Source organism: Dermacentor albipictus, chromosome 4 (assembly GCF_038994185.2).
Source record: "Dermacentor albipictus isolate Rhodes 1998 colony chromosome 4, USDA_Dalb.pri_finalv2, whole genome shotgun sequence".
In the NCBI taxonomy this organism is placed as follows: Eukaryota; Metazoa; Arthropoda; class Arachnida; order Ixodida; family Ixodidae; genus Dermacentor; species Dermacentor albipictus.
The window spans coordinates 165,037,529-165,050,206 of record NC_091824.1 but is presented as its reverse complement, the minus strand read 5'-3'; the positions used below and the strand labels follow the sequence as shown (position 1 = coordinate 165,050,206).

Sequence of the window (12,678 nt, the reverse complement as noted above, 5' to 3'; positions counted from 1 at the left end):
CCTCGACGACCAGCTCAAGCTGATAAAGAGAGCTGAGAAGATGGCAAGAGCCAGCGGAGCCCTGGACTAAGGGCCCCGACCATTAGCGGTTTTCTGATTATTCTTTTTATAAAGTTTATCTATCTATCTATCTATCTATCTATGCTATCTGCAGCACGTAACCACCTTCACGCAGCAGGTGCGCACACGTACGCAACAAGGTGTTGAAGCTCTTCCATTGTAACCTCTAAGAAATGATCCCTTGACAGAGCCCCTACAAAGTTTACTTGCAGTTGAATTGTAAAGCGCTGTTCTAAACCCTTAGTAATTTTATCTAAGGATTCTAGCAATCCTTTTGGTGACAGAAGAACTGAGTCAATACTTACGGCCACTCGAACATCCTTGCGAGAGTGGAGAAACCTAAACAGTTCTTTTTAACAGCGGAGCTGTTTAAGCTTTCGTTCCGCCGTGGAGAGTTACTATAGAACTCAGCCCAGATGTGCCCGCTTCGCGTTGCCTAGCAACCACCTGCGAGAGCACCAAGCCACGTGACCTCCTCGCACCCCACGGTCGTAAGGTGGAGTCGCGGCGTCACAGGCGAGTAAAAGCTTGGCCGGCGCGCCGGCACACCTCTCGCCTCCTCTACTGCGTACGTACATGCTGCTGTCATGAGAAGACCGAAGAAAGTCCGGACACCCGAAAAAGAAGCGGCTTACCAGGAAGAACGCCGTACAGCCTAGCGAGAGGTGATGCGTCGTCACCGAGCTGATCTGGAACACCGCGCCAAAGCTGCGGCTGAGAAGAGGCGACGCCGAGTCGAGGATGCCGAGTTTCAGTCCAGGGAACGCGAGAGTCGGTGCCTGAACGCTCGACGTCGCCAAGAAAGTGATCCCGGCCTGCGACTGCTCCAAAACTTCCAGCGTCAAGCCCGCTGAGACACGGGGGATGCGGACGGCCGATTCCAGCGAGAATTTCTAGGCATATAGCTTGGGCGTTGCTGTGACGTCTGTGACCTACACGGAAGCTCGGCGCCCGGCTCAGTGGGACGACGATCGACGAAGGAGAGCCGATCGTGCCCATCGCGCCGAGGCCACCGCCGACAAACGCTGTTGCCGAGCCGAGGATCCCGAGTTTCGGGCCACAGACAGCGAACGCTGAGGACTGAATGCTCGGCGCCTCCGGGAATCGGTCACCGATTCACCAAGAATTTCCACCGCCAAGCCTGCAAATCCATGGGCAGTGCAAACGGCCGCTACCAGTGCGAATTCCTGGACATAGAGTTCGGGCATAGCTGCCCCATCTGTGACCGGCTCTGGTTCGACGTGAATTTCTCCACGGTGAGCTGGGTGCGGAACATTCAACAGAAGAGTTCAGCCTTGCAAGTGCTTTGTGACGCTTTCCCCGACGCCACCGACCACGACGACGACCACGACAATGGCCGGAGGTCAAGAATCGACGATGGTGACGACTGGTAGTGAAGCACTGTACATAATAAATTATGATGCACGTACTGCGGTTTGCATGCGTGTGACTAGCTGGGGCTTGTGTGGCTTACCGGACTGGACATGCATGACCTCTCAAAATCTTGTCGAAACTTAGCAAATCTTGGCGACACTTAGTAGGAGCATAGTTATGCCATGCATAACTTTGTAAGACTTATCAAAACCTAGAAACACTTAGTGTGAACCTAGCCAAGTGATGCATAACCTCGCAAAACCTAGCAACACTTAGTGTGAACCTGCCCGAGCCATGTATAACCTCGCGAATCTTAGAAAAACCTAGCAATACTTAGCGAAAGCCGGAACTAGCTCCGCTGTGGCCCAGCCTTACACTGATAGTGGAAACTGCCCACATTTAATTACTACTTTTCGATAAAAAATTACACAGTTTTTCATCACAATTATCCTTCGCTAATGAAATTGTTATCTTAAATATAACCGCAGTATACTTATAATTACTCCAATTAGTAGGGCACTGGTTTAAAATAGGTTTCTTCTATACAGCTTCTCGGCGTCTATAATCTCGTGCGCCAATCACTATTCCACCATAAATAATCAGTACTGCCTTTCGTTGATTACACTACAAACTCATATTTTAATGGTACCTTTCAGTATTGCAGAAAGGCTCGCCGCTTTAATATCTCTTTTCATACCTGTGATAGAAGACAAAGTTCAGCGTAAACTATATTTAAATGTTTAATAGACCACAAAATTCTGCGCATGCTTTTTACCGAAATCAGAGACTTGTTAATATCCATCACAATGGGGCGGTGGCACTACTAGTGGCGGCGTCGACCACAGCCCAAGAAGAGATGGAAACACATAAGGTAGCAAATGTCAAATCTAAGACAGAACGCGACTGTGAACGCACGAAAGTGACAACTTTAGCATTTACACATGTGAAATTGTTAACGTTAGTCCAATCCCATAAACGTTTTTCAGACTAGTCATTGCGGAATCCCCATGACAGATCATGAACAGCCTGTTGAAAAACCCCCAGAACAATAAATTGGCCCCGTCCTCCCACTTCCTCCCGGTCCTCCCAGTCCCACTACACGGAGTCCGTTAAAGCACATATCCTCATCGTCCATACATGTCTACATAGAGCACGCTTCCATAGATGCTTGATTTTAGCTTACCATTTATTGAAGCGTACGCTGTTCTGTGCCTTCTATGCATGATTTTAATGAGTCTATGCATAGTTAGCTTCACTTTGAGTGATTGTAGTCTCTGTATTACGAGGAGGATGAACCATTGCATTTTTCCTTGCTTGAAGGGACACTAAAGGTTACCAGAAACTCAAGTTAAAGTGGTAGAGCAATGTTTTAGAACGTCTAAGGCGTCAATATAATCGCGAACAGAGCTTTAGTAACCGAGAAATTGAGGTAAATGCATGACACGATTTGAGAACCCCCCAGCGACATGCCGGTACTAGCCCGATGACGAAAGCACTCCTCATGATTTGTGTTACTAATACTCAACTACTCGTATTAAAAATATAATTTCATTCGATTATAAGACTCAAAAAAATGCTACTTGTCTACGTCTATTCGATTCTAAGAAAAAATAACATTTTGACGTTACCCTTCAGTAATATGGGTGTTCGAAAGGTTTCGTTTTCGCTCGACTCTGCGCGCTCGACTCTGCGCCGCGCACGCTTTGGAGTTTCAGTAGTTTCGTTATCGCGTCGTGCTGTGAGGGTTCCGCTGGCTCGCGAAACTTTCATTTGGAACAAGCAGCGAGAATGCCACGTCCATGTGATGTCGTGGGAAGCCCTCGTTGCTTTCCCGCTCCGGAGAGCCAGTGTCGAGGCCGCCGTCGTAGTACGCAACGACGCCGGCAGCGCGAGCCCTCAGCAGCAGGTCGCGCTCGTCCGTGCTCAAATCGCTGAAGTTGAGCCCACCATCGCGAGCCAGTCTGTCGGTGTCAGGGTCCAGTGCGACGAGCGTCGAAGTTTGCGTCATAGCATGAAGTACCAGCTTATGGGTGTCTTGCGCTGGAGCTTGAGGTATAGTAGCGGCGCCTGGTGGCGGTGCGGGAAACGACATCTGGGTCGTGCCAGCTTGGGTCGTCTTGAGCCCTGGTTGTGGCGAAGCACGTTTCTAGGCCGAGTTTTGCGTCGATTCGCGCTTTTTTATGCCCTGTTGCGAGTGCCAAAAGGCTCTTCACTTCTCACAGACCACGCCGACCACCCTGCGAGCTCGCTGCAGCCTATAGACCAGAACACGCTAGTCTCGCACCCAGACTAACCGAACGCATACTCTCGCACCCGGATTGCCCAGTCGACCGGCGCCGTTTTGTACTGGGCTGCCAAAGTGTGTTCGCCGGCGACCAGTAGACATGGCAAGCGCCAGCTCTAGGGTTCCAAAGTGCGGAAATGTGCCCGTTCACACGGATCCAAAGTAGAAGAAGTCATCTGGGCATCATTGCGTCGTGTTTGGATGCCAAAACAACCAGCGGAAAAGGAGCAGGTCGCTTAGCGCTGTTTGCGAAGAGCACAACACACGTAGGGAATCGTGCCGGTGCGGTGTTTTCAGCCTGCGCCGATTTCCATCCGCAACGAAGAATGCCAAGCTGCGCCACCGGTGGATAGCTGCAGTGAATAGGAAGAACTACCAACCCAGTGAAAATGCACGAGTGAGTATTCGATCTGTGTATATTTTGGTGCCACGTTCAACTTTGCGCCCTACGAACGTAATACGTGTAACACGCAGGTTTGCTCCGAGCACTTTCTGGGCAACAAGCCTACAGAGCAGAATCCCGCGCCGGTGCTTCGCCTTGGCTATAACAAAAAGGCAAGCCTTTTCGTGTTTTCATTCAGGCAGAGCTCCCGACGGTTAAGCGGAACAGTTGAGTTTGCGGTTAGCGATACTTGCAGCTGGTGCACGGAATGACCATTAAGCGTGAACGACAAGTTGTAGGCCTTGCTGGTGAGCGTTATTGCTAGTGAAAGTAAACCGAAGTCTGCTCGTCACATAGCATGCGTCCACAAAAACGTAAACGACGACTACTCGTTGCCGAAGGTGTTCTTGCAGCGCACCTACCTTTACGAGCTGGTGTTGCAGGTGTCATTCGTAACGAATTCATTTGAGCCTCCTGAGCTCTAAACTGCGTGCGGGCTGTTATGCGGGGCAAAGCGCAAAATATTTCCGTTCATATGGCGAGGAAAATAAAGTGCTTAATTATTCTTGTATTTTGTAACAAAATTTTGATCGTTCTCACTAGTTTTTTTCACTGTTTTCTTTTCTAAGGGAGCGCCAACAATCCGATGGCCTCGCACAAGCGAAACAGGTCTGGTACCAGGTAGCTGCAGTTGGTGGGGCTAATTTCTTGGAATGCAGGTGCGGTTGTTGTCTTGTACCAAAGGGGTCCTGATGATGCAGCTTTAACTAGGGATGGTAATTTTACGTGCCCTGTCATGGTTTGTGCAACTGTACAACACCTGCATCTGTCATGCTCGCCCTGTTATACGGGCTTTTAATGCACATGTAGTTGAACATTATAACTACTGTAGTACCTCATTTTCCAATGAGTGCAGGTTCAGCTTCATATGCTGCTTGTTCGGGTGCTGTAGGCTTTTATTATGAATGTTGTACTCTTAAGTGGTTGCAGGATACAATTGGCCTGGTGTATTTTCTATTTCATTTTCAGAGGACTTTATATCTTCGCAACAATGATGGCATGGGAAAGAACTACAGCCCTTCTTACTATAACATCTATTTTGTTTTCAATGTGCAGGTGGTGAAGGGCAGGCGTCTGCTAACCAAGCAATCAAACGACCTCGCCAGTTGGTTGCCAAGCGCGGCCAACCCAGTAGAGACCATTACAAACAAGACCAAACTGAAAGTGCAGATGACAGTGTTCTGCGTGCTTTAATAATATATGGCACCAACACAGTGCTGTAATTTCCTTCACAGGTTACGTGCCAAAAAGCTCACAGGTGTTCTAGCATATAGCGCGCGGTTTGTACAAACGTAATAGCGTACCTACCCGATGTATTCGCTTCTGCAGTCTGCACAGCACTCAGTGTGTCCATTGTGGACTTGCACGAGGTCTTGAAGTTTGATTGAATCCAGACAGCGAAAATGACAGGTTAGAAAAAACGTGAAACACGCCTTCCGCCCAGCTAAAAAGCCCAAGTTTCGCTTTCGCGCGGGGTCGTATCTCCCGGCGTGGCAGCCCAGGCCTGCTACTTCGCGGCGCTTGGGATAGATGGCGCGACCGGCGCTCATCAATATGGCGGCGCCCTTTGAATTCACGGTGTTCTGGTGTATAGTTTAACGAAAACGGACTCTCCGTGTGCCGTGGGACGTAATGCTAGGAGCAGAAGAAATCGGTGATGCCGATCCGGAGAGACCTAGCCCAGCCTCCAAAAGGCGTCACTGTCATTACTTCTGCGTCGTGGGCTGCCATGAACAAGAAGGCCTGAATCCCAACATCAGATTCTACCGTTTTCCTTCAAGGCCTCACGAAGTGGGGCGTCGGGCGCGCTGCATAGCTGCAGTTCGTTGCGCTGAGTAAGCGAAACTTCGTGCCAGGCTGACTGCTTCGCCTGTCTTCAAGCTTGCTTGATTATCTGCGTTCAAAATTTCGGTCTTTTGCACCTACAGTACCGACAGCAGACCGACATAGCAGCAGGCATGCCTGGTAATTCACGATTCGAGACCCTGCCACAGCGACAATTAACAATTCCACCGATGCGAAGTGGTGAAGTGTGTGCAAATGAGCACAAATGGTCGGGCTCATTCGATGACAATTCACTACTACTCTACGAGCAGCACAGGTTAAGAGAGTTAAATGCGCTCATCCTTGATCTCAAGCCAGCACGTTGAGACAGCGCAGCAAGGCAATATTGATTGCACATCGATGTTCGAGCGCTGTCATTAAAAGCTACATCAAGCGTGCAGCGCACGAGCTTGCGCTGCAGCGCGATTCGCACGTACGTGCGAGCTCACATGCATTGCATCAGTTTAGCGGCATGCAGTCAACAAAGATTGCAGGAGGCCCGCCGTTTGGCGGCATGTCGAAAGACCACTGCCGTCGCGGCGCGTACGACCGTGCGCTCGAGCAGTTCGTACATCGCGGCGCGTACCGTCGTGTGCTTGAGCAGTTCCGTACACATGATGTCTGCTTATCACTGCTGTGGATTCATTTATAGCACGAATTTCCTCGCGTTTGCGCGCCTGAATCTAGCAGCTAGCGTGCAAACCTTACCTGTAGTTCCACTTCATACACGACTCGCTTCACTTGCGATTGACACCGTGCTAAAACTTCGCCGCCTAATTCTTGAACGGCGTACACGTATTCGGCACTGCATAATTTCATACCTTTACGCAGCGTGCCACCCCTGGAAAAATCTTCGGCGCCCGATGTACACAGCAGGCCGTGCTACAACACAACCGAAAGTGGCGGGTCCATATTGTAAACGTGCTTTCAGAAGCAGACGATCGAGCTTGGTACGACCCATTTTAGGACAGAGGGCACCTTTCTCGCAGCGCCCCCTGGGCAATGCAAGAGCCCCACGGTCGCGCGTTTCTCCTTCCGCTAGCCACCATACTCCCGCTTTCACTCTGCTGTCGGCTCTGTCTTGGCTCTGTTTCTGGCCGCGCGTTTGCGTTTTGCGCAGAAAAGCCGTAGCGCCGTCTGCGGACGCTGTTCTACTCACCGATGGCGCAACGTCACTATGAGACCATGATGTCAGTACTCCTCGATCAGAGGGCGGGTGATTTGAACTGCGCTAGAGGTACGCGGACGCTTCAGAAAGCATTTTCTCTTAAAACAAGTCACTCCTTCGCACGAAACAAGCGTTTCGAGGTTTCTGTGATGGTATTTCAACAGTCCACGTTGACTTAATAGTAACATTTAGTGTCCCTTTAGGGGTTATTATTGTAGTTTTTGCACACATATACACATATACACAGGTAACAGGAAAGGGAAAGCGAGGAGCAGGCTGGCAACTGCCACCGGAAGGGGCACCACGCCTGCCTACTCTTCTGAAGGGAGGCGACGGCAACACAGAAATGGAAGATAGGAAGGAGGGGAGGAAAAAGGAAAAAGGAAAGGAGAGAAACAGGACAAATCTAAAGACCAAAGTAGAACACTGCAACAGGACAAATCTAAAGACTAAAGTAGAACTCTGCAGCCGGAATTAAAGTGACGCCGCGTCGAACAGCCTCCACAATTATCAACCACGTCCATGGCTAGTTCGCTATGCGGTTGATTGTGTTCTCCACGATGAGACGCCAAGTGAAGCTGCACGTAATCACCGTTTCACGTAATCACCTGCACGTAATCACCGGTTCACAATATACACTACAAGGTGTCTGAACCCGCCACCTCCCATCTTCGAAGGAAGAAGCGTTAGGGTACAGTACTGATCACACACAGTAGGGCCGGTCACTGAAGGTCACGCTACAACAGAATGTCGAATGTTCATGCTACAAACGTGAACCTAAGTTAGTTAGGTCTATAAAGGTTAGTAGGGCGCGATGGGCCTGATCACGTTTAGATGCACAGCCACTGGGGTATAAACATTCCTCGAGTGTCGCACACCGCAGGCCAAGGAGATGATAGTTTCTCACTAGTGACATGCGCTGCGCACTGAAAGCGGGACACTCAATTATAAGGTGCTGAAGTGTCTCGTAACAGCCACAAGACGTACACAATGGACTTTCCGCACGCCCTTGTCTGTATAAACGTTCGTGCACGTTCACGCAACCAACCGTCAGCTTGAGCAGTTGTGCTCTAGCGCGACGAGGCAAGCCTCGACCACGAACAGGAGGCGGGAACGTTCCATTTGCGACGCGCTGATCTGGATGCTGCTTGAGTAGGTGGCGACGAATCAGCAGACGAGCGTCATCAAGCTTGCACGTAATTTCTGGGCAGTCGCAGTTGTTATGAACGCAACTTGAAGCGAGCCGATCAGCCTCTTCATTTCCGGCGATTCCTACGTGTGAAGGTATCCATTGAGCAACGAGACATACCCCACGAGATGTAATTTTGCTCGAAGAGTCATTAATGCTGCGCACAAGTGGACAATCAAGCTCACTGCGTTGTAACCTGCTAAGGGCAGCACGGGAGTCCGTAAAGATGACAACCTTCGATGTAATTAACTCCTCTTGCACGTATTTCAGTGCAACATTAATCGCTGCTAGTTCCGCAGTTGTTGACGAAGTTGGATGAGGTATTTGAAAGATACGTCGTACTTCTGTTGAAGGGCAGTAAAAAGCTGCAGAGGCGCCTTGACCGTCGTTGTGTACAGATGCATCCGTGAAAACTTGAAGATAATCTGGAAACTTTTCGAACAAGGGAGACTGAGCCAATTGAAATATTGCCGAAACAGCCATATCAGACTTTTTGTGCATGTCAGGGATTGTGAGGAAAATGGGGAATACGTGTTTCGTGATAGTTTTTGGAGGCGGAGACGTATCTGAAGCAGCATGTGCAGAAATGGTAGTGATATCCATAAATAATGGCACCATTTTTCCCATGCGAGATAATGGGCGGTGAATCAGACGATCAAGGAGCGATTGACCATTCGATGCGCGGTGCAGACGCTCAATGTGATACAGAGCTCTCTGATCTGCTTGCAGCCTCAGGGGTAACTGATGCGCTTCAGTAAGTAATGCAATAGATTGCGCCTCACGAGGTAATCCAAGCATTAGTCGAAGGGCAACGCGATGATCTCGCTCCAGTTGGGCCATCAAACTAGGTGGTATGTTCAAAATTGGTAATGCGTACAGCATGCCTGAGAGTACAGATGACTGGTACACCTGAAGAGCCGTTGTTTGGTCGCAACCAGCACCTCGAGCAGTTCAGGCGGCCACATACTTAAGAAGGGAGTGCGATTTGCGTCGTACAGATTTAACGGCAGGACGCCAAGAGATGCGATCATCCACAATTAAGCCCAAATAACGGTGTTGTCGCACCCAGCTTATAGGCGTTTCGTCAAGATACAGTCGGCTCATTGTTCGACGAGCGCGTTGTTTAGGGTGATATGCTATTGCAGCCGACTTAGCAGGTGATATGAACAGGCCAACTTCACCCAAGTACTCCGAAGTAGCGTTGAGAGCTCTTTGCAAGCTTGCACGAAGTCGCGGACCAAGGTGCGAAGGGCCGCTTATCCACAGAGCAATGTCATCTGCGTAGACAGCTATGCTCACAGGGAAGTCAGTGTCTCGAGGCAAACGACTTGGAAGCGCGGCGAGTGCCGCGTTAAACAAAAGCGGTGATAATACGCTGCCCTGTGGAACACCACAGGTGACATTTCGGTATTCACTAGTTACTCCTCCGACACGCACTTTCATCCGGCGCTCCGACAGAAAATTATGCACAAACTGGAGCAGACGACCCGAAATTCCCGCGGTTGCAAGAGCGAAAATAGTCGCCCTATGCGGAACTGAATCGAAAGCTTGCTGTATGTCCAGAAAGAGCATGTAGGCGGAATGCTTGTTTTTTTTAGCAAATTCGAGTGCTGAGACGAGGTCTGATATGCTGTCCAGAGCCGAACGGCGGCGACGAAAGCTACTCATGACATCAGGGAAAAAATTCAGCTCCTCTAGCCTGACATCTAAGCGAAACAAGACCATTCGCTCCATTAACTTGATGATGTTTGAAGTTAGGGATATTGGTCGGTAGGACTTCAGGTGCCTTGCCGGACGCCCTGGCTTTAAAATTGGTATGAGGCATTGCTTATAATGAACGAGAAGAGAGGGGGTTAGCCAAGGGTCCCGATTTTTATTAGTCATATCATGAGAAGCCAACAAACACTGACATCAAGGACAACATAGGGGAAATTACTTGTGCCTAATAAATGAAATAAGAAACGATAAATTAATGGAAATTAAAGTGGATGAAAGAACAGCTCGCTGCAGGTGGGAACCGAACCCACAGCCTTCGCTCTACCAATTGAGCTACCGCGGCGCTGTTTTCCCATCCACTTTGTTGGGTATTTATGTGTCCTAGTAGGACCCTGGGACTGTTAGCCAGCGCCACCACTCACATACCTTAGCGGCGGACGTGGAACGTCCTTTGTGCCGCAGGCGTCACGAGAACGTGATCTTTTTAGCTGAAGGCAACTGGTCAATAAATCCACACATGCTACCAGAAGGCATCAATGTTGCCGTATTCTAGACCCTCGTTGTGTAATAAACGAGAAGAGAGGGGGTTAACCGACGGTACCGATTTTTATTAGTCATATCATGAGAAGCCAACAAACACTGGAACGAAGGACAACATAGGGGAAATTACTTGTGCTTAATAAATGAAATAAAGAAACGATAAATTAATGGAAATTAAAGTGGATGATAAGATAGCTTGCCGCAGGTTGGAACCGAACCCACAAGTTCGGTTGTGGGTTCGGTGTCCACCTGCGGCGAGCTGTTTTTTCATCCACTTTAATTTCCATTAATTTATCGTTTCTTTATTTCATTTATTAGACACAAGTAATTTCCCCTATGTTGTCCTTGGTGTCAGTGTTTGTTGGCTTCTCGTGATATTGCTGATAATGGTAGTTTTTGTTTACGGACTGACACGAAAAATGCCGAACACCGAGAGGCTAACAGCTTCGCTGTAAAAGGAAACCTGTACTACCGAAGAATCAAAGGCTCTTGGTCTATTCATTTGCTTTTCAGCCGCTCTAACCAGAAATTGCCGTCAGCACTCGATCCCCCATGTGTAAATAACGCCTCGCATGAAGTTGTGGTCATCTGTGCATGGCGCAATGTACTATTATCCACTAAGCGAGCGACCTCGCGCCGAGGAAAACTGCAGCACACGAGAATCCGGTTTTAAGGAGGCAGCGTAGACATCTGACCGAGCTGAATGGGTAACCCAATCATAGGGGCTTCTCACATGAAAACTTGGCCGTTTTCCACGTGCCACGAGACACGGGCGCATAAGTGCGTTTGCATTTTCCTTTGTGCACGCTCGTGAGGAGCGTTGGCTCAAATATTCAGGTCAGGAAGCAGCGAGGAAAATCACACCCATGAAAATAGAGTGAAGGCACGCTACGATTACGAATAAATCGTACAACAACAAAAGAAGAGAGAGAGAGCAGGGACTGTAACAAAAAGATTCTGCTTACTATCACAACCATGACTTCACTGCACAGTCCTATAAATTATTGAAAACCTAAGACGTTAAACGGACTTTCTTTTCACATACGCTGCTGCATGAAGCGTTTGTCTGGAAGAAACTTTTCGCCTATTAAAGCATTTTTGTGAGATTGACGCATGGAGATTATCTGCGTGCAAAGTGATCACAAGTATTTTGTGAAAACTGGAAGTTGCCGCAAATACACCAGAAATAACTTATCTCCAACAATGTAGTTTATTACGCTTTGACCTTGGGCTAAAAGACCGATCAATAAAACAATAAATCTTCATTGAACAGAACATGATAAAAGCAAAGAAAATCACTGCGATTTCTTATTATTATAAAAATAAAGAAACAAAAATAAGTCCCTTTATTATGATGACGGCTATTCCTTTTGAAGTTGTAACGGCTGTAACAATAAAAACGTTGAGGAATAAAAAGAAACTCCCTCTTGCATCTATGTAAGAACAGCTATTGAGAAAGGCCGCTCACCTTCGCGAAAGCGAGAAAGATGGTACCCATACAACCAGGGAATGACACGCCGATGTTATAAATAAAATGTGGGCCGGTATTCAGAAAAGAATTCTTAGGTTAGAGTGCTTCCTGAGAAGGGACAACGACCACGTGTGACTGAGAACTTCCCAGCAGCGAAGAAAGCCGGTCAACGACAAGCAGTTCTCACGAAAAAAGAAGCTTTGTGAATTGGGTTCTGAAAATTTACCACAAATGCCCAGAGTATAGCCATTATTCGGTCACGCACTCGACATTATAACCGAAAAAAAAGAAGAAATGGCCGAATATTGAATGTTCGAGTGGACTTCTCAGAAAAAGGCAGCCCAGGGGGTTTAGCGTAGGGGTTTTCTTCGCTGACTGTTCAGAGTGAGATTAGGAGTGGGCCTGCCTTCCAAGCAAGACACGTGAGCCCGGATTATATATTACTGATCGAGTAGCGTGGAAATAGCTCTGTTGTTGAATAACCAATTATTTTAATGAGCTACATTATTGATAGACGTGGCCCCACGCTCTTCCATGCATAAGTTAACATCTGCTCTTGGTAGCGGAGAAACCGCAAACATGTAAGGCGTATTTGGCAGCAGAAATCACG

The 12,678-nt window shown here is 48.5% G+C and overlaps 1 protein-coding gene across 8 annotated transcripts in view; it reads right to left on the bottom strand.

Annotated features, from left to right (window-relative positions):
• Positions 1-12,678, bottom strand: part of LOC135899961 (acetylcholinesterase-like) — a 478,426-nt gene that overhangs the window by 195,414 nt on the left and 270,334 nt on the right. The gene's annotated exons all lie outside the window — the stretch shown is intronic.